The sequence below is a fragment of the Hyperolius riggenbachi genome, chromosome 10 (genome assembly GCF_040937935.1).
Source record: "Hyperolius riggenbachi isolate aHypRig1 chromosome 10, aHypRig1.pri, whole genome shotgun sequence".
In the NCBI taxonomy this organism is placed as follows: domain Eukaryota; kingdom Metazoa; phylum Chordata; class Amphibia; order Anura; family Hyperoliidae; genus Hyperolius; species Hyperolius riggenbachi.
The window spans coordinates 200594528-200622320 of NC_090655.1; the positions used below are offsets into that span (position 1 = coordinate 200594528).

Consider the following 27793-nt stretch of genomic DNA (forward strand, 5'->3'; position numbering starts at 1 on the left):
AAAACACTGCTGGCCTCCCTCCCAGCTGTCCTCACCCCTACGCAGACAGCTTCTCTGAGAAAGCGAGAGAGAGAGAGAAGAGAAAAAAAAACTTGTATACAGCCTACCAACAGAACACGAAGGAGGAAAAAAACCCAGTCAACATCTGACCCGCGAAAAAACATGCCCGTGACAAATGTGGATATAACCACTATGTAAGTCATAACATGCAACACAGGAACATTAAAGCCAGTACTATGCACGCTTCACACCGAAGCTGCCCCCCTCCTTCCCACCACACACGGGAAAAAAGGAAATACGCAGACTCCAAGCTGCAATGAACACAGAACACATTATCAACTCCTTGTACAACTCCAAATACACCACAGATAATGCAATATAACAACGTAAATCATACATGCCTGATCAGCGGACTCGTGACAATTCATCAGCTTACGCAACTGTTCTCCGCGAAACTTCAGATTGGACCCCAGAACTTCTGGGGGGGCTCCCACTCCCCCTCAGCGGATCGATCTCTCGCAGCAAGTTGCCAGCTGGCCTCAGAGGGTTCCTTCCGATCCTATTTTAGGCTTTTAACTGCTGTGCACCTGCAGCTAAAGTTTAACATCCAAGAGTTTCGCCGCTGATTCCCTCGAATTGCAGCCCGTGTGCTTGGCTCACGCACACCACTTATCAGCTTATCAGCATGATAAGCTTTTCCAGTCCACGTCTACTCCGCTTGTGTCGCTGTGGAATAGCTTGAAAACTTCTTCGGCCCCCGGCCCCTGTCTGCTTGTTTTGCTAGACAGTGAAGGGTTTAATCGGCACCATTGTTATAAATCACCTATTTGCTTCGACACCAGCAACTTCTTATAGTTGCGTCTCACGGACTGTGAGATAACTTGACTCTCAACACAGCAAGCAGGAGATAGACTTTCCTCAGGCTTCTTCAAGGATTACGGAGTTTATTCAGGAAACAGATATACAGATAGATACAGTTCATCATATCCTAGCAAAGCAGATCCTCATGTTGAAGGTCTTGGCATTACAGCTCTTGCCTAACTCCCTGCGGAAGCTAGTCAGGTCTTCTTATATCTACTCTATGTTACACTAGACTACCTATGTACAGCATACATCATATTAGATTACAGAAAGGAATGAACATACTTAGAGGTCCCAGTCAGTATTGAAGCATAGCAGGAATCAGAGAGCCCCCTTTTCCAGCCCGTCCGGCTATTAATACCGACTAGGAAAGAGTTAAATGTGATCTCATCTTCGCCACGACTATTGGCTGAGCCCCCTCATGGTGTCATAATACACACCTACTCGATTAATATTTAATGAGACTCTTGACATACTTACAAGGAATTCGGTGTTTAGTAAATATGGCTGATGTTTATTGTTCTAGTGGTGTACATGCACAAGTCAGGGAGACCTGTGGCCTTGTCCATAGAACAGCTTCTTGGTATGTTCTAGTTCTGCTGACAGAACTGCAGATTTTCTCTCTAAGAGAAAATCCCCTTAAAGGGCAGGTCTGCTCCCCAAGCCTTTTTGACTAACTCAGTCCAAATAACTGAGGCCTACTTAAATTATAACACAGTGCTGATGGTGGGAAAGCACATCCGTTAACTGTGACAAGCGCCAGAACAAAATCTTTGCCAGGATCTTCCTGTCGACATTGAGAAGGCTAATGGGACGCCAATTCTCAATTTACTCAGGATCACGACCTTTTGACAACAGGATTACTGCAGACTGCCTCATGGAGGACGGTAACTGGCCCTCAGCCTTAATCATTGAAAACACCAGCCAATTGAGGGGCTAAGATGGATGTGAAGGCCTTGTAAAACTGAGCAGTCAACCCATCTAGCCCCAGAGTCTTTTTAGGTGCGAGACCACCAATGGCCCTCGCGAATTCTTCTGCCGTAATTTCTGCCATCAAATCTATGGTAGAAACATTTAAATCTCCCAGACCAGGTATGGAGGTCAAGAAGTCATTCATTTTCACCTCATCAAGTGGCTTCCTCCCAAGCAGGTCAGCATAAAACTCTCTAGCGATGGACAAGATCCCCGACCTGGACTTTGCCAGAGACCCTGACCCAGCCCTGAGACCGTTAACCATCTTAAGTGCTGAACTTTGTTTGAAGTTCTAGTAAGGATCAGGTGAGTGGTATTTACCGTGATCCCTCTCCAGAACCAAAGAAGCCAACCAGTCGTACTGCTGCTGCCTAAAACGAAGTTTGACCTCAGAGATCTCCCCCGGATCTCAGCCCTCAAAGACGAGCACGTTTAACCTCTCCCTTAGTTGCTGGTAAGCAACGTTCTTATCAATGCTTCTTTTTAATGCTAGACCCTTGAAAAATCTAACACGCTTTTTGACCTCTTCCCACCACTCAGACCTATTGTTGAAACAGTCCAGGATGGAAATCTGTGGATGAAAAAACTCCTCAAAAGATTGTCTTACTTCTCCCTCCAGTAGCAAGGATGAATTCAATCTCCAAATACCCCTACCCCTGGGAGGAGCAGCTGAAGAATTCAAACACACCGATAGAATAAGTTGATCCGAGAACTCCACCGCCATCAACTTGGGAGTTGAGGTGACAAAGTTCCTAGAAACAAAAAAACGTATCTATTCTATTTCCTACTACTACTTCTAACAGGTGAACCCCATGAGATTTGGTGTATGACGGATGTGTACATCCACCAAATCAACCTCACTAACCAGTCTATCTAAAAACCTACTGTCACGGACGGTTGCGGGGCCGCAGGCGCGTCCTGGAACCGCCCGTGAAGAAAAGAACGATCGCACTCGATTCCCTGCATCGATTGCGCTTCAGATCAATAGAACCAAGATTTGATGTGTAGTATCCCTCTGCCTAGGAACAGCTGGGGGATCTGTCTTAGCTGAGTGGAAGCCTGGGGGGGGGGAGGTGTTAATTAGCTTGAACATCTTCCCTGTGGAAGGCACAATTTCCCTTTCTGGTCTGGGAACCAGGTGACACCTAGCTGATCTTATGTAGATGTTAATTAACCAAAGGGTGATCAGGATGCCTAGGTGCAGCCAGGCAGGCTACGAATCTCCGGGAGGTCTTGACACCTTGCTCACTGGTAAAGATCAAAGGGAAGTCAGCTGTTAGCAGCTAGAACACATCCTGAATAAACCTGAGTCTCATAGCATAATCCATAACTTCCCAGATCTGTCATATTTCTGGGGTTCCTGAGATGGCAGCTTCGCCAAACGTGGGGAAAGTGTAGCATGAGTCCCGATGCTGGTTCTGAGGAAGTTTCAGAACATTCTGAGGTAAGGACTGCCAGTTAGGCAGTTTGAAAGTGCCCTGATGATACCACAGGGGTCCCACCCCTCATGTCTGGTATCAGGGCGCTGGGTAAATCGAGACCGACCTGAAAATATTAGTAAATCTGCCCTGACCTGTACGGTTCTGTGAGATAGAGCCCATATATGGTTAAGGCATGATTTCTGGTCTCCAGGACAAGGGGAGGACTCATCTCATGTTCTAAGGGGGTGTGTGGCCCCGCCCTCACTCCCTCCTACTGATTCAGGGGCATAAGAATGGCAGAGGAGCCAAACTCAGTGTCCTCCACCGTGAAAACATCTTGAACTCATCTGTGCCAGCTTGAGGATATGCTGGCATCCACCTGGTCTGAACTCTGAACCTTGATTGAAACCCAGAACTCTGATTTTTCCCACAAAAAGGACATCTTTCCAGGAACTAAGTATTTTTCTCCCTTCTTTTATTTTTTATACTGGCTATTACTGTTTTAATAATTGTTGATTTTAATAATTGTCTGTATATATTAATTATTTATATTGCGTGAATAAACGACTTTCTCCAAGTCATTCACTGTCCGCTACCCTGCTTATCAGCACACACAGAACTGATCCCGGGTCTCTGAAGATACGCTACTGTTTGTTTGTTGTTGGCTAGACAGAATACCGTGTGTTTAACCGTTTTATTCGCAGAACTAGTCAGTCAGTTAGTGGGCTCCACGGTCCCATGGTAACCGCGGTGGTGGCAGTTTACTCTGAACCAGTGGGTGAAGTTGTAATCACCCGTGTCTCACAGGCTCCCTTCGGAGTTGTCTGCGGCTAATTCTTAACGGTTCCTGCGCATTGACTGCGACCAGAGTTCGCACGATCTGTGCGCTGGCACCGTTTAGAAGGCTAAGTGCGGTCAGCCACTAGGGCTCCTGTGACACCTACCATCAAAGCCCATCTGGACCTGGGTACTTGACCTGTCTCTAGCTCTAGTGATGGTGTTAAAATCACCACCCAGGATCACAGGATGGGCGGAAAAAAGGAAAGGCCTGATCTGTGTAAAGAGGCATTTCCTCTCCCACGAGATCTGGGGTTGGCATAGATGTTAATGAGCCTGAGGTCCTGCCCCCTCACACAGACGTCCAAGACCAAACACCTCCCCATCTTGACCTCAATTACTCACCGGCATGTTACCATATCAGCCCTAAAAAGAACTGCCACACCACTACCAGGCTCTCCCGCAAGAGACCAAAAACTCAGACCAGCCCTCCAGTCCCTCTCAGCTAACCAAAGGTCAACTATAGAGGTGAGCCTGGTGTCTTGCAGGAAAAAGATGTAAGCATCAAAGCTGGCCAGAATTGAAAAAGCCAATTTTCGAGCCTTCAGGTTTTTAATGCTGGTAACGTTGATCGTTGCCAACATGAGTGGTGGGGGAGCAGCCATCAGAGTGATTAAGGGTTCCCTTCATGTTTCTTTAGACATAAACAAAAAGGGAAAATAAAACACAACATCAATAAAATGAAAAATACACAAACACATCAGAACAGTACCTTTCAATCAGTGATTGTCCCCTCAACTATCATATCTTCCTCCTCAGGGGAGAGAGGTTCACCCAACAGAACCTTAAACCTATTTTACAAGCGAATATCTTGCCTTCTTTGATCCAGCTCCATGCGCTGGGTAAATCTCCTGCCCTGAGGGGTTTTAACTTTAGGCCCCTTTTTCTTTTGAGTTTTTAATTTATTCTCTAAATACTCCTGCTCTTCAGGAGACAAGAGTTCCCTGCCTCGAGTCCTAGCAGAAAGACCAGGCAGCACCAAGAGTTCCTTATCAACAATATCCTCAGGAGGAGGAGGAGGATAAAAGACAGGATCAGAATCAGGAGGGAAAGGAGGAGGGGGAGGAGGAGGGGGAAGAGGAAGGTCAGGTTGGGAAGTGGAGAAGGACCTGGGAAGGGAAGAGGAACGGGAGATGGAACGGGTAACGGGCTGGGAGGGAGAGAGAGAAGTTTGGGGATTTGAGGAGGCGGAAGGAGGAGGCTTTTTAGAGCCACCAGCCCTCACACCCCTGTCAGACCTTGAAGGTCTAGTGCGTTGGAGAAGAGCCCTCCGCACCATGAGCAGCATCCCTGACATGACTCGACCGTCCGGGCCCAGACTGCCCACCAGGGGCCATGTTGGCTAAAGGACCAGGGGGAGGGAACACAGAGGAAGGGACCACATCAGACTGAGGTACAGAAGGGGCGGATTCTGACTATACAGGAACATTAGGAACAGACAAGACAACAGACTGGTCCTCCTCTTCCATTGGGACCAACATGGCTTTCTTGAGATCCGACATCGCAGATCAGGAGACCGCGCATTCCGTGTAAGGATGTCCAAACTCCTTACAAAAATTGCACTTGATTCTACGACAATCCCTCGCGGAAGGCCCAAACTCCTGACACCTGCTGCATCTCGGATCCGGGCAGTTGCTGGCGAGGTGTCCCCTCTTGCCACACCTATTACAGGTCCTCGGCTGACCCAGGTAGTAGACCGTTATGTGATCTCTACCAATAAGGGCGGAGCGGGGAATATGGGTGACGACGCCTTCCTTGGTATGTAGTTTAATCGCCACATCATACTCCCCCCCCCCACCACCAGATACCCAAGTCATCGAGGACTCTGTGTGGCGGGGACAACACATCAGCAAAGTGCTGAACCCAAACCATCAAGTCACGGACAGGGATACTCTCATTGGTCACCACAATGTGAGCCTTCTTTTCTAGCAACTGCCTTGACAAAGGGAAAACATTAAAGCCATGCCATCAACTACTGGTGGAAAGTTTCAGATGCTCTTCTAAAAAAGCCTCCATGCCATGCTGAGAAAGAAAGCTCACATCGTAATATTGCGGGGGATTCCCAGGAACCAGGATCGCGAAGAGGTAGCAGGGTATGACCCCCACACCCAAGATGAGCCCGACAAACTCTTTTTTTGCCTGGGACCATAGTCTCACCCTCCCACTTCAACCTAACCACGTTCCTCCTCCCAGGCGTGTAAGCCTTAGATCCTGACTCCATGGGGGCCAGGACTCTTCTCCCAGAGGGCGCCCCACGTGCAACCCTGGAGTAAGACATGGGCTGGGTTCTGGGAGCGTTCTGTGCTTGACTACCACCAGCAGCAAGTGCCGCCGGGTTGGAGGCAGGGCCCAGAGGGGGAAAATCAAATCCCACTCTAAACACGCTCTCCAACTCCAGCACTGATGAAACCTCAGACCCAGACCCATTAGTAGACACGCTAGTGATGTCACATATTCTCAAAACAGGAGCTTCAGGAGCCTTGGGAGTATTGCGTACGGAGTCTTGGGCATTACATCCCAGACCAAAAATGGTCTCCATCCACTACTGCTTGCCAGTAAATGAGAACCTCTTTATAAGCTCATTCGCAATCAAATATCTCTTCCCATCGGCGCGAAAATCCGCCTGAAATCCACAATTTCGGTCACCGTGTCCTACCAAATGGATATTGCTATAATTACCACCGGACTCATTAGTATGAATTATGACATCGCCGGAGTGGTTATCAATTATAATAAGGCGGCTTTTCTCAATTCTATATGTTAGGTTGGCTGTTTTAAACTCTGTAATAGTGTTCTGGGGAATGACTGGGGGAGGATCAAGATGTTTTCTTTTGTCTGTTTTCTTCTTCTTTTTTTTAGAAGTGTTACTTTCACTTCTTGAATCACTATCTGAAAAAAAGTTCCTTTCAAACATTGCTTCTAAAGTGCTTTTTCTGCTAATAGCACCCTGTTCCATGTTAAAGGTGGCCATACACTGGTCGATTTCCCATCAGATTCGACCAACAGATAGATCCCTCTCTGATCGAATCTGATCAGAGAGGGATCGTATGGCTACCTTTACAGCAAACAGATTGTGAACCGATTTCAGCCTGAAACCGTTCACAATCTGTTGTGGTGGTACTGCTGCTGCTGCCCCCGCCCGCCCGCATACATTACCTGCTCCACCGGCGCGACTGCAGTCTCCCGGTCACCGCTGCTCTGTCTGCGCTCTGGTCTCCGGCCCCGGCATGCCTCACTTCTTCTCGCCCGGCAGGAAGTTTAAACAGTAGAGCGCCCTCTACTGTTTAAACTTCCTGCCGGGCGAGAAGAAGTGAGGCATGCCGGGGCCGGAGACCAGAGCGCAGACAGAGCAGCGGTGACCGGGAGACTGCAGTCGCGCCGGTGGAGCAGGTAATGTATGCCGGCTCTATTGCGTCGGTCATCGGGCACTCGAACGCCGCTAGCGATGCGCTCTTTACCCGCGGGCGATCGACGGTTATTTTCCGCACGGCACGATCGACGGGATCGGACGAAATGGATCGAAATTCGGCGTGTAGCGTGAACGATTGGCAGCAGATTCGATCCCAGTGATCGAATCTGCTGTCGAAACGGGCGCAAATCGGGCCAGTGCATGGCCTGCTTAACTCTCCTCAAGATATGCATCTCCTGGTTAGTCTCAAGTGAGACAGCAGAGACCTTATCTGTTTTAACCAGAATGATATCACCATCATCCACTTGAACAAAGGAAAAAGTCCCAGAAGGTGCTACACAACAAACCACCAACAGGGGGAAAAGCCACCCCTTGTTTTTGCTGCAAACATTTACAGCGACCTCACCTGTTTTAACAGAAATGCTGGAAAGGGATGAATCTACATTTTCTCCGGAAGCAGGAAATTTGGGCGCATGAGGCAGGTGGACAAAAAGGGCGCCGCCATTCACTCCCATAATAAATATCGTTTAGTGGACGCCCAACAGGAAAAAAGGGCGCCGGAGAAAAAAACCGTTTTAAAAGCGGCGCCCGGAGACTTTTAATGTTTTATAACTGCTTCTCATGATTACACATTATTTAATGATTTATAATTTTTTAAACATTATTTTTAGACGAAAAACAGCACAATATTTTTTTAAAACGTTACTAATGCTTATCACAGGGGGGTCTTAGGTTTAGGCACCACCAGGGGGGTCTTAGGTTTAGGCACCACCAGGGGGGTCTTAGGGTTAGGCACCACCAGGGGGGGTCTTAGGGTTAGGCACCACCAGGGGGGTTTTAGGGTTAGGCACCACCAGGGGGGTTTTAGGGTTAGGCACCACCAGGGGGTCTAGGGGTTAGGGCTAGGTACAGGGAGGGTTCTGTGTGAGAGTAGGGTTAGGTATAGCTTTAGTAACATTCTCATTAATGTTTTATAAAACGTTATTATAAATTTCACTTTTTAAACAGGGAAGATTAACGTTTTTACAATTGCCGATTTCATACACATTATTTAATGATTTATAACTTTATAAAACATTATTTTTAAACGAAATATAGCACAATTTTTTTTAAACGTTATTCATGCTTATCGTTTAAAACCCTGCGCCCTTTTTTCCCGGCGCCCTTTTTTAACCACTCCAGGACTCAGCCTTTACCCCCCCTTAAGGACCAGCGCTGATTTCGAAGATCTGTGCTGGGTGGGCTCTACAGCCCCCAGCACAGATCAAATAACAGGCAGAGCGACCAGATCGCCCCCCTTTTTTCCCCACTAGGGGTATGATGTGCTGGGGGGGGGGGGGTCTGATCGCTCCTGCATGCGTGTGGGTGGCGGGGGGGGGGGCACCTCAAAGCCCCCTCCATGGCAGGATTCCCCCTCTTCCTCTTCTCCCTCCCTGCCCCGGAGATCGGAGGCTGCACAGGAACGGATCTGTCCTGTGCAGCCTCTAACAGGCTCCTGCCTGTCATGTGACAGCGATCCCCGGCCGCTGATTGGCCGGGGATCGCTGATCTAGTACAACGCTGCTACTATTAGCAGCATTGTAAAAATGTAAACAAAGCGGATTATTTCCGCTTGTGTTTACATTTAGCCTGCGAGCCGCGATCGGCAGCCCGCAAGCTATTCATGGAGCCCCCCGCCGTGAATTGACAGGAAGCAGCCGCTCGTGCAAACGGGTGTTTCCTGATTAATTAGCCTGCAGCCGGCGACGCAGATGTGCGTCGCTGGTCCTGCAGCTACCACTTTGCCGACGCGCGTTATGAGTGGGCGGTCGGCAAGTGGTTAATGTACGCATTTTCTCCACCCACACTATGCAGATGTAAACCCTTCCCAGCCGCCTTACCAACTTGACCACTAGAGGGAGCATGCAACACATTCTTTTCCCCCCCATATGCACATTTAATTCTTGACTAGGAGGAAGAGACTTCTCTTCCTTCCCTCCCACTTCCAACTCAACATGCAAATTAGTATCAATACCCGCTTGGCTGTCGGAAGAAACCACCTCATCTCTTCCTACCTCTAAATTAACATGCAAAACATCATTAGAAGTTTCCACCATCTTCTCTCCCACCTCCATTTCAATATCTGAACAGTCAGAAACATTAGACTCCTCTCCACTCAGCATAATTTTACCGTGCAATGCAGCATCAAAAGAATTTCACATTTTTCAACGCCCTTTTCGGCTTGTCTTTTTCTTTCTAGACTTAGAAGGTAAGGTTACTATTTCAGATAAAGCTTTTTTATGCACTCAACACAAAGGTAGTTATTATATGCAGTGAAGTGAGTTCACTGAACACAAAGGTAGTTATATGCAGAGAGGTGAGTTCACTCAACAAAGGTAGTTATATGCAGAGAGGTGAGTTCACTCAACACAAAGGTAGTTAGATGCAGTCAGGTGAGTTCACTCAACACAACAGGTACTAGTAGTAGGTATATGCAGTACTGGATAGTACAATGTGCAGCTCCCTGTCACACACACAGGTAGTTACTGAATGTGCTGCTGCTGGCTGGGCTGCTGGCAGTGGCACACACACAGTATGAATTAGCAATGCTGTCTAAGCAACACAAGTGTCAGTTTGACACACATAAAAAAAAAATACACAACAGGAAGGATTAGCTCTGAAAAGAGCTGTTGAATGAGGGGTGCTATTTAAGCAATTAGATTCTGCCAGGAGCAAGTTCACAAGCCAAGAGCCTGACTAATCTGTCCCTAGGAGAACAAGTCTGCAGCAGCTCGCCCTATTCTGTCTATTTGCAGGCACACGAGTGAGTGTAATGGCCGCCGGAGCCTGCCTTATATAAGGGGGGATTGGCTACAATGTGCCTGCTGACTGTGATGTAGAGGGTCAAAGGTGACCCTCATAGAGCATTATGGGGTGAATCGAACTTCCGGGAAAGTTCGTCTTCGCCAGCGAAGGCGAACCACCCGAGGTTCGCCTGGAACCGTTCACCGGCAAACCGTTCGGCCCACCTCCACTGCTCAGCAGGCGGAGGTTCACTTGGCGTCTTCGAGCCAGCATTCAAGCCACCGAAGTCATCTTGGGCAACCTCCATCGATTCAGGTAAGGCAAAAGACTTCTCCTGGGCACCTTCCACAGCATCTTTTTCACCCGCCACACCAGCTGCACAATCCTTAGGGGACACAGTCACTGCCACCCCAGAGGTTTGAGCATGAGAGGGGCCATCATCAGCATGCTCCGAGAAGCCATTACAGCCTCAGATATCTCACCCCCATCACCCAACACAGCCCCAGCATCGGCAGAGTCCACCCCACTGCCCACCCTCACTCCGGGGGACACATCGGTATTCAGACCGCCTAAATCCCCGGCAGTTGAGGCAGCAGGGCAGGCACCACCAACACTCTCCCGGGCGACCACTGATGGTAAGGGGGAAGTACTACCCTGTATAGTTCCTGGAGTCTAGTAGTCTTTCCTCCCCTATACAGTTCCCTGGAGTCTAGTGGTCCTTCCTCCCCTGTATAGTTCCCTGGAGTCTAGTGGTCCTTCCTCCCCTGTATAGTTCCCTGGAGTCTAGTGATCCTTCCTCCCCTGTATAGTTCCCCGGAGTCAAGTTATCCTTCCTCCCCTGTATAGTTCCCTGGAGTCTAGTGGTCCTTTCTCCCCTGTATAGTTCCCTGGAGTCTAGTAGTCTTTCCTCCCCTATACAGTTCCCTGGAGTCTTGTGGTCCTTCCTCCCCTGTATAGTTCCCTGGAGTCTAGTGGTCCTTCCTCCCCTGTATAGTTCCCCGGAGTCTAGTGATCCTTCCTCCCCTGTATAGTTCCCTGGAGTCTAGTAGTCTTTCCTCCCCTATACAGTTCCCTGGAGTCTAGTGGTCCTTCCTCCCCTGTATAGTTCCCTGGAGTCTAGTGATCCTTCCTCCCCTGTATAGTTCCCCGGAGTCTAGTGGTCCTTCCTCCCCTGTATAGTTCCCTGGAGTCTAGTGGTCCTTCCTCCCCTGTATAGTTCCCCGGAGTCTAGTGATCCTTCCTCCCCTGTATAGTTTCCCCGGAGTCTAGTGATCCTTCCTCCCCTGTATAGTTCCCTGGAGTCTAGTGATCCTTTCTCCCCTGTATAGTTCCCTGGAGTCTAGTGGTCCTTCCTCCCCTGTATAGTTCCCTGGAGTCTAGTGGTCCTTCCTCCCCTGTATAGTTCCCCGGAGTCTAGTGATCCTTCCTCCCCTGTATAGTTCCCTGGAGTCTAGTAGTCTTTCCTGCCCTATACAGTTCCCTGGAGTCTAGTGGTCCTTCCTCCCCTGTATAGTTCCCTGGAGTCTAGTGATCCTTCCTCCCCTGTATAGTTCCCCGGAGTCTAGTGGTCCTTCCTCCCCTGTATAGTTCCCTGGAGTCTAGTGGTCCTTCCTCCCCTGTATAGTTCCCCGGAGTCTAGTGATCCTTCCTCCCCTGTATAGTTTCCCCGGAGTCTAGTGATCCTTCCTCCCTTATACAGTTCCCTGGAGTCTAGTTATCCTTCCTCCCCTGTATTGTTCCCCGGAGTCTAGTGATCCTTCCTCCCCTGTATAGTTCCCCGGAGTCTAGTTATCCTTCCTCCCCTATACAGTTCCCTGGAGTCTAGTTATCTTTCCTCCCCTGTATAGTTCCCCAGAGTCTAGTGATCCTTCCTCCCCTGTATAGTTCCCCGGAGTCTAGTGATCCTTCCTCCCCTATATAGTTCCCTGGTGTCTAGTGGTCCTTCCTCCCCTGTATAGTTCCCTGGAGTCTAGTGGTCCTTTCTTCCCTGTACAGTTCCCTGGAGTCTAGAGTTCCTTCCTTTACAGACCCCTGGTGTCTATTGAACCTCCTCCCTGCCCTATACAGTTCCCTGGAGTCTAGTGGTACTTCCTCCCCTATACAGTTCCCTAGTGTCTAGTGGACCTCCTCCCTGCCCTATAAAGTTCCCTGGTATGTTGTGCCCTCCTCCCCTATACAGTTCCCTGGAGTCTAGTGGTCCTTCTTCCCCATACAGTTCCCTGGTGTCTAGTGGTCCTTAACCCCTTCAGCCTGTCATCAGGGTAAGAATAGGCATTATAATTACCGGGGGCTTATTCCAGTCCCTGTGGTCCATCAACTCCTTGGTGTCCATCCGGTCCCCTCTGTTCTGCCGCTGTCAGCCCTGGTAAAGTCCACGACTCAGCTCAGTTGGGACTATTGCGCATGCACTGCCCCAGAGTCTCCACAATCGTGCTCCCAGAGTCAGGAGCATGCACAGGTACAAGCCTAAACTGATCAGGCACAGAACATTCCTGGCAATGAAGCATGATTGAGGAGGTATATTTCCAGTGCCGTGTTTGCGCAGTAGTCCACGACTACTGGGCCGATAGCCGCAGAATGGAGGGTAACGTATAGACACTGAGGGTGCTGACAGACTCAAGGGGGCTCAAAGATGGGTAAGTATAAGTCATTTTACACCATCCCCCCCCCCCCCCCCAATCACATGGATCTGGCATGTACTGTAAAGACCATGTGAATTGCTGTAGGGCAGGAATGGATCATGTGAAGAGAGATATGGTAGTTGCAATGTGGAGAAGAGAACCTTTTTGTTTTAGCAGCACCAGGCAGATTGTTAGTCTTGTTAGTGCTGCCGCGCGTCTCACAGACGCGTGCGGCGCAAGTGGAAACAAGCCCTAACACACACATTCTTTCCTGGCTGTAAAAGACTCCACCCGACAGACCCCCTTCGTGCCTCACCTGCTGCTTCTATGCTGCTTGTCACTGGCTTCTCCATTCTGACAGTGACAGCAATCAATCAGTCAGATACAGGGCCAGATTTCTGTCACTATCTGCCCCCCATAATTAGCATTCATTCTCGTTCTCTCTCATGTTGCACCCATTAGCAAATAATTAAGCAAATATTTAGCATCACTTCATTTGACTATTACACATACAGTAAAATTAATAAGAGGTATTCTGTATGATATGCAAATGGAAGGAAAAAAAGGGGGAGAGGAGCGCTCTCTGGTGCATTAACTTCTTTAATTATACTTCCTGCACAAGGATGCAAATAAAACACGTACAATGTTCAATATGAATAAAAACTCATCATGATTATGTTGTATCACCGTGTCCCAGTTGTTACATCACCGATCTGGTCGCCTCCACACTATGGCCGGTAGTTGTGGGTGATCTACGGAATCCGGACACACCAGCGGGGTTTGGAACACAGGATTCTATGGTAGTTGCCCTGCGCCTAGGACGTCATGACGCGTTTCGGCGTTCCACGCCTTCGTCAGATGACGTCAAGGCGCAGGGGATTGAATTAAAAAGGCTTGGTGTTGCCTGGCAACCGAGCGGGCGCATGTATGGCGGCCGCGTCGGATCAAAATGATAGCATTTGTTTGATTTCCAGACGGACACACTTACGGCGGCCGTGTAGGATCAGGCTGACTATACGTGTCAAGCCTGTAGTGTATGGGGTTGCCTAGCAACATCCATGAGCTAACTGGATTACTACGCTCCTATGGCTAGGCTGATACATTAAAAAGTACCACAAAAGATTTTTTATATATGTCACAAACTGGACATATCAAAATTTGGCAAACTTGCTCTGGTCCAGATGTATGACGTTGGGGAAACTCTTGTGAATGAATTCATTTACCATCCAATCAAAAGCTAGAGGTTGGCCCGCAAAGGTGAAAAGGGCTGTAGCGCATGTATATGCATATAGAATGTAGCGTAGACAACGGTAACGCTACATGCAAATACATGCATGCTGATTAGAGGGTTATAGTGGGGAAAGGATACACTTGCTGCAACAAATATAAATAAAAATAAACTGAGAGTAAAAAATGAAAATAAAAAATGAAAAGATAATATGCTCACAGAATTGTTGTGAACTAAGTGGCCATTTGGCGGGCATGTGTCAAGTTGGAATAATGACTTATCCTTAAAATGAAAGATGAATTATATATTAAATGATAGCTATAAACTATCCTATATGGGGAGTGAATTAATTATGGTGGAGGATCTCACCTAAGACCGCCGGAATTGCGTGTAACAAATTGGACACGATTGTAGTATTGTCACAGCACAATCAATACCACAAAGAGGAATTATATACATATCAATAAAAATGCAATAGGATAAAAACAGAATTAAGAATAAAATAACTAGAATATTATATAAAAAATATATACTATATAAATATCACTTTTAAAAATAATGATCAAAACTAATTTACATAATGGGTTTCTACCTCTTGCGGGACTATATGGGTTCACACAGAGAAGAATGACAGAGGGACCCATACAATAAGTACTATAAATAAGGGATAGATAATTGTAAATATGCACACAGGCTGCTGTGGGAGCTGTAAGAACAGCCCGTGTGCATTGATTCCACATCTTAATCCATACACCAGAGGGGGGATCTTAGACACCATTATAACGTGCACCATTGTGCCTAGCTAGAACTAACCAATTGTCTAGGGATGTTAGACATAAAACGACCAATGGAAGGAAATCATGTATATTCCACAGGCCGGTGTGCAAGATGTTTACAGTACATCTATATACTATCACATGTATGTAGGTTGACATAGATGTATAGGTGGATACCCATATGGTAAGGGGAATTTTCGAAAGAAATACACCACCTGAGGGAAGGTGGAGGGAGGGGGGGGGGGGGTTCACTTATTTCCTGTCTCTGTTACTATACCTAAAAATCATAAATAAGTTAGATATAGGTAGCTACTTCTAGGCCTTCATTGAGTCCTACAGGGGTCAATGAGTTCAACCTAAAGATCCAGTATGTCTCTCTTTCACATAATCTTTTGTAACGTAGACCTTTGTTGGTATCTTTTTTAATATTTTCAATTCCCATGATCTTCAGGCTGTCAGGCCGTCCTTCATGAGTTTCTGTAAAATGCCTCGGGACAGAGTGTTTAATGCTCCCGCCTTGTATGTTTCTTTTATGTTCCCCTAACCGTTGCCGTAGAGGTCTGGTTGTCCTTCCGACGTAGTATTTAAAAGGGCACCCACAAGTTAGAATATACACTACAAAGGAGGACTCACAGTTGATGAAATCTTTTACTTGGATGATGTTACCTTCGCTATCTGTAATCTGAGAAGTACGGTGTTGGATGTATGAACAGCATCCGCAACGCTTCTTACTACATTTAAAGTTGCCTTTGAGTTGTGGGAACAGGGTTAGTGATGCACCATTGTTAACTTGGTTACGATTTTTTATGTTACTTGGAGCCAGTCTGTTTTTAATGGACCTTGCTTTTTTAAAAATTACTTCTGGTTTTTCTGGTAAAACTTTCTTCAACCAGGGGTCCTGTAATACTATATGCCAGTTCTTTTTTACAATGTCCTTTATTGTTCGTGCACTATTATTATAATTAGTAACAAAGACAGGGCCTCCAGTACTGCCAGTTTGGGGCCTAGCGGCACTAGATGTCCTGCCTCCTTTCCTGTCATTACACGTATTCCTAGTATTATCATAGGTCTTAAATTGTGCAGCCACCGCAGTGATGTGTTTCTCTTTATACCCTTTCTGTATGAATTTATTAGCTAAGATTTTACTTTGCTCGTCATAGTCCTTATTTAAAGAGCAATTCCTCCGCAAACGGCAGAACTGGCTTTTGGGTATGTTCTGTATCCATCTTGGATGATGGCAGCTTGAAACGTGTAGATAAGAGTTTCCTGCGGTGGGCTTAAAATGCGTTTTGGACAATATCTGCTGACTTGTGTTATCTGACATTAGCATAAGATCCAGGAAGACTATACTCTCCTTGTTTATCACATGTGTGAAGGACAGGTTGAACTTATTATTATTACAATGTTTCACAAAGTGATTGTACTCCTCTTCGGTGCCGTCCCATATTATTAGAATGTCATCTATGAATCTCGTGTAAAACACGAGATTCTTTTTAAAGGGATTATGGCCCCAGATGTGCATCTTTTCCCAGTAGGCCATAAAGAGGTTGGCGAAGCTCGGGGCAAATCCTGCTCCCATCGATGTACCACAGGTTTGTAGAAATATCATGTCCATAAAAGAAAAATGATTGTGGGTTAGAGCGAACTTAAGTAAGTCCATCAAAAAGTTTATTTGTTCTGGCGGCAGTTCCTGATATACTCCAAGGAAGTATCTAGTGGCTTCTAGGCCCATCTCGTGAGGTATACATGTGTATAATGCTGTTACATCTAATGAGGCCCAATGATAGCCTTCCTCCGAAGAGGAGTACAATCACTTTGTGAAACATTGTAATAATAATAAGTTCAACCTGTCCTTCACACATGTGATAAACAAGGAGAGTATAGTCTTCCTGGATCTTATGCTAATGTCAGATAACACAAGTCAGCAGATATTGTCCAAAACGCATTTTAAGCCCACCGCAGGAAACTCTTATCTACACGTTTCAAGCTGCCATCATCCAAGATGGATACAGAACATACCCAAAAGCCAGTTCTGCCGTTTGCGGAGGAATTGCTCTTTAAATAAGGACTATGACGAGCAAAGTAAAATCTTAGCTAATAAATTCATACAGAAAGGGTATAAAGAGAAACACATCACTGCGGTGGCTGCACAATTTAAGACCTATGATAATACTAGGAATACGTGTAATGACAGGAAAGGAGGCAGGACATCTAGTGCCGCTAGGCCCCAAACTGGCAGTACTGGAGGCCCTGTCTTTGTTACTAATTATAATAATAGTGCACGAACAATAAAGGACATTGTAAAAAAGAACTGGCATATAGTATTACAGGACCCCTGGTTGAAGAAAGTTTTACCAGAAAAACCAGAAGTAATTTTTAAAAAAGCAAGGTCCATTAAAAACAGACTGGCTCCAAGTAACATAAAAAATCGTAACCAAGTTAACAATGGTGCATCACTAACCCTGTTCCCACAACTCAAAGGCAACTTTAAATGTAGTAAGAAGCGTTGCGGATGCTGTTCATACATCCAACACCGTACTTCTCAGATTACAGATAGCGAAGGTAACATCATCCAAGTAAAAGATTTCATCAACTGTGAGTCCTCCTTTGTAGTGTATATTCTAACTTGTGGGTGCCCTTTTAAATACTACGTCGGAAGGACAACCAGACCTCTACGGCAACGGTTAGGGGAACATAAAAGAAACATACAAGGCGGGAGCATTAAACACTCTGTCCCGAGGCATTTTACAGAAACTCATGAAGGACGGCCTGACAGCCTGAAGATCATGGGAATTGAAAATATTAAAAAAGATACCAACAAAGGTCTACGTTACAAAAGATTATGTGAAAGAGAGACATACTGGATCTTTAGGTTGAACTCATTGACCCCTGTAGGACTCAATGAAGGCCTAGAAGTAGCTACCTATATCTAACTTATTTATGATTTTTAGGTATAGTAACAGAGACAGGAAATAAGTGAACCCCCCCCCCCTCCCTCCACCTTCCCTCAGGTGGTGTATTTCTTTCGAAAATTCCCCTTACCATATGGGTATCCACCTATACATCTATGTCAACCTACATACATGTGATAGTATATAGATGTACTGTAAACATCTTGCACACCGGCCTGTGGAATATACATGATTTCCTTCCATTGGTCGTTTTATGTCTAACATCCCTAGACAATTGGTTAGTTCTAGCTAGGCACAATGGTGCACGTTATAATGGTGTCTAAGATCCCCCCTCTGGTGTATGGATTAAGATGTGGAATCAATGCACACGGGCTGTTCTTACAGCTCCCACAGCAGCCTGTGTGCATATTTACAATTATCTATCCCTTATTTATAGTACTTATTGTATGGGTCCCTCTGTCATTCTTCTCTGTGTGAACCCATATAGTCCCGCAAGAGGTAGAAACCCATTATGTAAATTAGTTTTGATCATTATTTTTAAAAGTGATATTTATATAGTATATATTTTTTATATAATATTCTAGTTATTTTATTCTTAATTCTGTTTTTATCCTATTGCATTTTTATTGATATGTATATAATTCCTCTTTGTGGTATTGATTGTGCTGTGACAATACTACAATCGTGTCCAATTTGTTACACGCAATTCCGGCGGTCTTAGGTGAGATCCTCCACCATAATTAATTCACTCCCCATATAGGATAGTTTATAGCTATCATTTAATATATAATTCATCTTTCATTTTAAGGATAAGTCATTATTCCAACTTGACACATGCCCGCCAAATGGCCACTTAGTTCACAACAATTCTGTGAGCATATTATCTTTTCATTTTTTATTTTCATTTTTTACTCTCAGTTTATTTTTATTTATATTTGTTGCAGCAAGTGTATCCTTTCCCCACTATAACCCTCTAATCAGCATGCATGTATTTGCATGTAGCGTTACCGTTGTCTACGCTACATTCTATATGCATATACATGCGCTACAGCCCTTTTCACCTTTGCGGGCCAACCTCTAGCTTTTGATTGGATGGTAAATGAATTCATTCACAAGAGTTTCCCCAACGTCATACATCTGGACCAGAGCAAGTTTGCCAAATTTTGATATGTCCAGTTTGTGACATATATAAAAAATCTTTTGTGGTACTTTTTAATGTATCAGCCTAGCCATAGGAGCGTAGTAATCCAGTTAGCTCATGGATGTTGCTAGGCAACCCCATACACTACAGGCTTGACACGTATAGTCAGCCTGATCCTACACGGCCGCCGTAAGTGTGTCCGTCTGGAAATCAAACAAATGCTATCATTTTGATCCGACGCGGCCGCCATACATGCGCCCGCTCGGTTGCCAGGCAACACCAAGCCTTTTTAATTCAATCCCCTGCGCCTTGACGTCATCTGACGAAGGCGTGGAACGCCGAAACGCGTCATGACGTCCTAGGCGCAGGGCAACTACCATAGAATCCTGTGTTCCAAACCCCGCTGGTGTGTCCGGATTCCGTAGATCACCCACAACTACCGGCCATAGTGTGGAGGCGACCAGATCGGTGATGTAACAACTGGGACACGGTGATACAACATAATCATGATGAGTTTTTATTCATATTGAACATTGTACGTGTTTTATTTGCATCCTTGTGCAGGAAGTATAATTAAAGAAGTTAATGCACCAGAGAGCGCTCCTCTCCCCCTTTTTTTCCTTCTGTTTTTTCCAGTAACGTTTACATTGATCCCAAAGTAAACAAGGAGCAGCACTCATTGGTGGCATAGCGAACTTTCTTTCTGGTGACATTACCTTGCTGAGCGCAGCGGATTAACTTGGAATTGATGATATGCAAATGGTCTGCCTTAGAAGGTATAAACTATAGTACAATGGGTGACCCAGTTAAAGTATACCTGAGACAGGGGAAATTAGTTGAGTTTTACTTACCTGGGCTTCTTCCAGCCCTGTGCAGTCATTGAGGTCACTCTGCGTTCTCCGGGTCCCTCCTTTCATCCCAATTAGAGTCCGCAATGTGATTGGGTCACGCACTCTGGCGCATGCGCTGTCCCAGCTGCGCACCTCCTTAAATGCACTCCCGTAGCCAGGAGCGTTTTGCTCATGTGCATTTCCAAGTCTTTACTAACTGTGCATGTGCAGAACACTCCCAGCTATGGGAGTGCGACTGAGGAGACGCAAGGACAGTACAGTGCATGGGCTGTAATCCGTGACACTGCCAGTTGCAGACTTTAATTTTGGAGACAGTGACACAACACAAGGTACCCACAAGACACTGAGGGACCTGAAAGACTATGGGGGCTGCAGGGCCGGCGCTACCATAGAGGGAAAGGAGGCAATTGCCCTAGGGCTCCAGATCCTGTAGGGGCCCCCAAGGTGTCTCCCCCCCAACTTAACTGTTGTTCCCGGGTGCCCCTGCAGAGTCTTCAGCTGAGCCAGATGGTGCCAGCCCCTGCCTCAGAGTCCCTACTGCCGATTTTTGTTTGGGGGGTGTCTATTGGGGGGCCCCGGGGCTAATCTTGTCCAGGGGCCCCATTGTTATTAGAACCAGCCCTGGGGGGCTGGAACAAGCTCAGGATAAAGGAAAAGTAACTTTTTTCCCCGTCTCAGGTACACTTTGACACTTGCTACACCATATGGCTCTTTTCAGCATAAAACTAAAGTCTGGTACACACCATGCAATTCCTTGCCATTTCAAATTGATCATTACAGGTCCAATCAGCTCCCGATTGATAACTGCGCAAAAACAATCGAGTTATTGATTGGGAGTTGATTGGATCTGTCAGAAATTATTAATCCAACCCATCGATCAGACTGGAAATTGAATGGTGTGTACCAGGCTTAAAGCAGTACTGAAGTTAGTTTTAAAACAAACTGTTTAACTTGCTGGGGGCTTACCTGGGGCTTCTGCAAGCCCCAAGCAGCCGTCCTGTCCCGCGTCTGGGTAATTTACGGGCCCCCCCTCCTCCCAGACCTCCCACCCCACACACCTCTCACCCAAACACCCTTCCAGGACCTTTTACTCCACCATCCCCACACCCCTCCTAGACCTCCCACCCTAATGACATTAGAAAATAATTGTATTGCGGCAGCATTTGACCATGAAATAATTGTAATTCTGCAATCTTTCTCCAGAAAACAATTGTAATGTCGCAATCTTTCAGCAGAAAACAATTGTAATGCCAAAATCTTTCACCAGAAAACCATCGTAATGCTACAATCTTTCACCAGAAAACAATCGTAATGCCGCAATCTTTCACCAGAAAACAATCGTAATGCCGCAATCTTTCACCAGAAAACAATCGTAATGCCACAATCTTTCACCAGAAAACAATCGTAATGCCACAATCTTTCACCAGAAAACAATCGTAATGCCGCAATCTTTCACCAGAAAACAATCGTAATGCTGCAATGTTTCACCAGAAAACAATCGTAATGCCACAATCTTTCACCAGAAAACAATCGTAATGCCGCAATGTTTCACCAGAAAACAATCGTAATGCTGCAATGTTTCACCAGAAATTAATCGTAATGTGGGCAGCGTCTTACAAGAAAATAATTGTAATGTGGCAATGGTTCACCAGGCTCCCCCGCCCCTCCCATTAGTTCCTCCAATAGCCCTGGTGGCTGCTGCCCCTGTAAAAAAAAAAAGACATTTATTCACCCGCAGGAGACTCCTCTTCTGACCCAGCTCCTCTCTCAGTCAAATTCCATTCATGCTGCCGCTGTGCCCCACTGCCCACCCTTCTGATTCTGTGACCGGGAAGACAGGCAGGAGGGGGGTGGAGCTACATGCACAGCCAAGGGGCGGGCTACGTGAGGGAGGGGCGGGGACACAACCAGTGCTGCTCTTTGTGTTCCGGCTTCTGGGCCAGGCTGGAACTATAGACTACGTGTCGGGGAAATGTGCAGAGAGGCAGCGGATGGAAAAATAGTCTGATTCCACCTGCCAGCCTCTCTGCAATGGAGGGGGGCCCAGGAAGGGGGGGGGGGGTAACTCTGGCAATCCTGCCTGGGCCTGGGACACAAAAAGCAAATAGGCTGCAGGACAGGTGGGCCCCCAGTTGTGACTAAGGGATCCAGGCCCCATAGCAATTGCTATGGTGATCCCTACGCCACTGGGCGGGGCCTACCAGGGGAAAACCCGGTAATCCGGTGGCCCGGTATGACCCTGCTTTTGTCTACTGAGGAACCTAGGTGAATTGTCTGGAGTTCTATAGCTTCTCCTAAGCTGGAAAACCATGAAAAAGCAGTGTAGCTAGTATCTCAGTAACAGGAAACACCTAAATGCACATTTTTATATAACACAGATTTTTAGGAGGTTTCCAGCTGTAAGTTTGACGCCTTCACTTTAGCAGTTGCAGTATGGTTCAGAACACTGGAGAAATGATATGTGAATATTGGAAAAAAATAAACTAACAAATAAAAGATATTAAGCAGACGTAACGTAAGTCGTGGTAACCACCAGGACAGCCCATGTGTAAGAGACAACTTAGGTTCTCTAGCTTCAGAGAATCTTAACCTCCTTGGCGGTAACCCCGAACGTAGTTCGGGGTAAGCCGCGCAGGAGGTTTTCTCCGGCCCTACTAGGCCGATTTATTTAATTTTTTTTTGCTGCACGCAGCTAGCACTTTGCTAGCTGCGTCAGCACACTGTTCGCCGCCGCCCCGCGCACGATCGCCGCTATCCGTCGCGCCGCACGCCCCCCCCCCCCAGACCCCGTGCGCTGCCTGGCCAATCAGTGCCAGACAGCGCTGAGGGGTGGTTCGGGACTTCCAATGACGTCCTGACTTTGGTGACGTCGGTGACGTCATCCCGCCCCGTCGCCATGGCGACGGGGGAAGCCCTCCAGGAAATCCCGTTCTTTGAACGGGATTTCCTGATCGGAGATCACCGAAGGCAATCGAAGCGGGCGGGGGGATGCCGCTGAGCAGCGGCTATCATGTAGCGAGCCCTAGGCTCGCTACATGATATAAAAAAAAAATAAAAAATAAAAAAAAAACTGCTGCGCTCCCTACTGGCGGAATTTTTTATACCGCCAGGAGGGTTAATAGAGACTTAATCACAGCTTGGTCTGACCTTTTTAAAGTGCACCCGAGGTAAGAGTGATATGGAGGCTGCCATATTTATTTCTTTTTAAGCAGGTACTATCATCATATTGACTATATGACTAAAAGTGAGGACCAGGTACGTAACAACAGGGGAGCAGCCCTGTAAGCTCTATCCTGCAGGTACTCTTCAGCCTAGCTCTCATGGTGACACAATGGTTCCATCATTAATGAGATAACAAACATAACATAAAAGTTCTTAAAGCGGAATATAACCCTGCATTTCAACTTTGCTCTAAAACATTATTTACAGCCAGGGCCGGATTTACCACTAGGCACTGTAGGCACGTGCCTACAGGCGCCATGTGCTACAAAGGCGGCAGGGTAGTAGTGCATCACTTATGTTTTCAATTGCAACTGTCCTACACGCAATGGCATTGTCAGCGCTCTTGCGTCAATCTGCATAGGCCCGCTGGTCACAACTGCGCTCAGCCACCCAGTACTTCCGCCCCGCTCTATATCCGCCTGCTGTGTTCCTGCTCATCATCAGTCACTGCAGTACATCTGACCCCTGCGAAGAGAGAAGGGGGCGGGGCGTGCACACTTCGGACTTCAGCTGTCGGGAGATAGGTAAGCGAGTATGTTTGCTGAGACGTAGTAGAGGATGCTGTTGTCTCCCTCCCTGGAATTCGGAGTGGACTTCTTCAAGCTTGAAAAGGGCTTCGTGCTTCAGTGGTTCCAGGAGGGAGATAGTAACCTGCTGCCGCTGGGAAGGAAGATCAAAGCTGCACCTGGTGTAGTATTTCTTCAACTTTACTTAGCTAGCTGCTGGATTGTCTGCAGGGAGGGAGAGTGTATGTATGTGTGAATATATTCATGTATGTGTCAGTGTGTGTCTCAGACGTGTCTGTGTCAGTGTGTGTCTCAGAGTGTGTCTGTGTGTATGTGTCAGTGTGTGTCTCAGATTGTGTGTCAGTGTGTGTGGTTCAGTGTGTGTGTGTGTGTCAGAGTGTGTATGTGTCAGTGTGAGTGGCGCAGGGTGTGTGTCAGTATGTGTGTCTCAGTGCATGTGTTTGTGTGTATGTGTTTGTGTATGTGTCAGTGTGTGTGTGTATGTGTCAGTGTGTATCAGTGTGAGTGGCTCTGTGTGAGTGGCTCAGATTGTGTGTCAGTATGTGTGTCTCAGTGTATGTGTGTGTGTGTGTGTGTGTGTGTGTGTGTGTGTGTGTGTGTGTCTCAGTGTGTATATGTCAGTGTGAGTGGCTCTGTGTGAGTGGTTTAGAGTGTGTGTCAGTATGTGTGTCTCAGAGTGTGTATGTGTCAGTGTGTGCCAGTGTGAGTGGCTCTGTGTGAGTGGCTCTGTGTGTGAGTGGCTCAGAGTGTGTGTCAGTATGTGTGTCTCAGAGTGTGTATGTGTCAGTGTGCGTGTCTCAGAGTGTGTGTGTGTATGTGTTTTTAAAGGAAACTTTAAAGTACTTCCGAAGTGAGCAGCAATATCTATTTTTTACTCACCTGGGGCTTCTTCCAGCCCTGAAGAGCAGTCTCAGTCCCTCTCCACAGCCCCTGTCCTCCTAGGTGTCCCTGCTGGCTAGCCGTAAGGATCGTGACCTGCCGGCTCAGCTCTTCTACACCTGCGCGGACACTCGTGCCCTCATGTCCATGTCATCTGGCGTGTACTGCACCGTACAGTAGTTGTGCGCAGGCGCAGTATTCGCCAGATCACGTGGACGCAGAAGATCCTACCTGCCAGCAGGTCGGCATAATTGCGGATGGCCAACAGGGACACCTAGGAGGCCCGGGCTGTGGAGAGAGACTGAGACCGCTCTTCAGGGCTGGAAGAAGCCCCAGGTAAGTAAAAAATAGATTTTGATGTTCACCTCGGATGTCCTCTCACTGTAAAGGAAAAAAAAAAAGAAAAAAAGAGGCCAGTTACTTACCTGGGGCTTTTTCCAACCTCTTAAGTCCTTCTTGGTCCTCGCTGTCATTCCGCACTGCACCGCTCAGCCACTCTGGCCCGCACAGGGTCGATCCCGGCTATGGGTGCGCGATCAGGGAAGTGAGTTCCATGCATGTGCGGTAGCCAGCGACTGGGCTACCCGCCCAGCTTTTTATAGAGGGACAGCGGAGGAACGTCACAGTGCTGAATGATGGTGAGGGACCAGGGACTGAAAGAAGCCCCAGGTAAGTAACTGGCCATTTTTTTTCCTCAGTTAAGTGTGGGAGGGGAGAGTCCATAGAAGGTAGGCTTAATGGAGGGGGGGGGGGTGGCTTGTCTAGGCTGCATGCGGGCTATATATAGGGTGGTGCAAAAGACCGGCCCTGCTACCTGTCACATGTGCAAGTTAATGGGCAGACGCTGGCCGGTCCCCAAGCACGTCTCGCTTAATCCCAGTTGTGTGTGGCCCAATCCGACTTTCTTGAAGCATGTGACGCCTGTATTTGCTGCTGTATGCTCTCATATGCAAATGCAGCTGATACAGGCTTCAATAAAAGGACACTTATGGCAGGGAAGAGGCGCACAGGTACAGACCAGCCAGCGTTTGCTTGTATACCCACACTCATGACAGGCAGTTGGGTTGGTCTTTCATGCACCACCCTGTACTTTCTAAAGACAGGTAAGGGGATTGTTGCCTAGGCCACAGTCAGGTTTAATAAGAAGCAGGTGTTACTAGCTCGCAGACAGGCAATGATGAATTTATAGCACCCACTATTCCTGTGACTACAGAGGGGCCTGATGACTGAGGGTGCCCACCTCTTTCCCCACATCCAAGTAGCAAAGCATAAATACCAACTCCAGGTCCTCTTGTCTTTTCTTCAATGCCGCCATTCAGGGAGCAGCTGCGTTTCTCCATCAGGGTCCCAAATGCATATCATGTGACACTGGGAGCCTATGTAGGAACATTGCTGCACGCTGAATGGATATAGTGAACAGGAGAGCAGAGAACTCAGACTTTGAAAAGGTATTTGTGCTCTGCTATTTACATGGTGGAAAAGAGGCAACACCCCAACTCCCCCCCCTCCCCCCATAGTTTCTGGGGATTAAACTTTACACCGGCCTTGCTTATTAGGGGTTGGAGGGACGGAAATTCTTCGTGTCAAAAAGAGGGTGTGGCCTGCGCTGAGGGCGGAGCTTAGGGCGCCAAAACTTCTGTGCCTATAGGCTCCTGAACTGTAAATCCGGCCCTGTTTACAGCATATTATATGCAAAAAGCATTTTTTTTTTACTAGACCAGCATTGGAAGGGTTAAACACAGAGGTTTAAAGTTCCGTGGAGAGATATGCAGAAGCTCAGATAGATAAATTCTATTTAGTTAAATGTATCTATTGAGAAATGTTACACACTCTTTGGCTGTCCTCCAGCTCCTTCTCAGTGAGAGAGAGTGAGTCACATTCAACACTTTATGTAAACAAAATGTATCTATGTCAGCTTCGGATGCGTCTGCAGAAATCTCCAGGAACTTTAAAGCCCTGTGTAACCCTTCCAATGCTGGTCTAGTAAAAAAAAAAAATGATGGTTGCATATAATATACTGTAAATAATGTTTTAGAGCAAAGTTGAAATGCAGGGTTATATTCCACTTTAAGGAAAACATAAATTATAATCTATACGCATATTACTAAAATAGTCATCTGTGACAACTGACATCCAATAAGGGAATGTAAGTAGAATTCTCATTGGGGCACACAGAGATAACAACCAAACAGACGGTATAGTTGGCCTTGGGCAGTGAAAAGTACAAATCCGGCCCTGGTGATGTCTAGTAAGCAGTGAATGCAAATAAGGTTTCCAGTGAAGACTGAGCAGATAGCAGCATAAAGTACTCTCACCTCGTAGCACACGCAGTTACCTCTGTGTCTCTGTAGCTGTGCTGTAGGTTGTGTGATATCAAGCACTGCAAATAAAATAACAAGCAGAGAAAAAAGGGGAGGAGCGCCGCTATACCAAATACTTCTCTCAGAATATAACGACAAGAGCAGGAAGTAAACGGCCTAGCATCAAGCCCTCCTCTGCATTTTTTATCCTGGAAAATATGTGGTTGTTCAAGTTTAGGCTAGCTGATGGCTGACTGGAAACAATGGAACTGAAGGAAACACTGCTAAATATATACTTAAACTTCTAAATATACATTTGTAAAGAAAACAAAGAACACTCCAGGCGTGGCGTTTAAGGCCGTGGCCATCTTTATTGATTAACTTAAATAATAAAAAAGGTTGAGGTCCAAAAATTACTTTATTTAAAATGTAAAAACTTTAATAAGTAAAAGTATATATATATATATATATATATAACAACGTTCATTATAATGGTCCACCAATACGGTTCGGACCACGAAAACTTTAAATAACTTCCAGTAGGACCCCAACTCTAAGTTTGACCACGCCGGCAGGCGAGACCTTGATCAATAAAGACTTGACCACGACGATGTCAGTTGTAAGGAAAAAAGGGGGGGAGTGGTGGGCGGGAAGCTCACCCAGACCGCTCTGGTACACTGGCAGAATACAGGCGACGGACCTTCTTTTTATACACAGAAGTTGCTCCCCATTGGATGATGCAACAATGTATGCCCCCAGCAACACCTGGCAGAACTTTACCTGCCAGTATTGCCGACCAATCACATTCCCTGCCATAGTACCACCTTACTGCAGCAATCTTTCAGCCAATCAGGAACTAGCTACCTCACAGGGGGGAAATTGAACTGGCTATCTAGCTAAACCCAGGTTACCACAGTCCCATGTAGGGCCTATTATTAGACATATTGGCCCTTTTCATGGAACTGAAGGAAACACTGCTAAATATATACTTAAACTTCTAAATATACATTTGTAAAGAAAACAAAGAACACTCCAGGCGTGGCGTTTAAGGC

The 27793-nt window shown here is 46.7% G+C and overlaps 1 protein-coding gene across 3 annotated transcripts in view; it reads right to left on the minus strand.

Moving 5' to 3' along the window:
• Window positions 1-27793, minus strand: part of LOC137534226 (transmembrane protein 176B-like) — a 171334-nt gene that overhangs the window by 120679 nt on the left and 22862 nt on the right. For 2 of the 3 annotated variants that reach the window (XM_068255632.1, XM_068255630.1), the window contains exon 1: window positions 26757-26817. The exons of the other annotated variant lie outside the window; for it this stretch is intronic. The gene's annotated coding sequence lies outside the window, so the exon portion shown is untranslated. Of the gene's footprint in view, window positions 1-26756; window positions 26818-27793 lie in introns of those variants that run through there. 3 annotated transcript variants of the gene reach the window in all.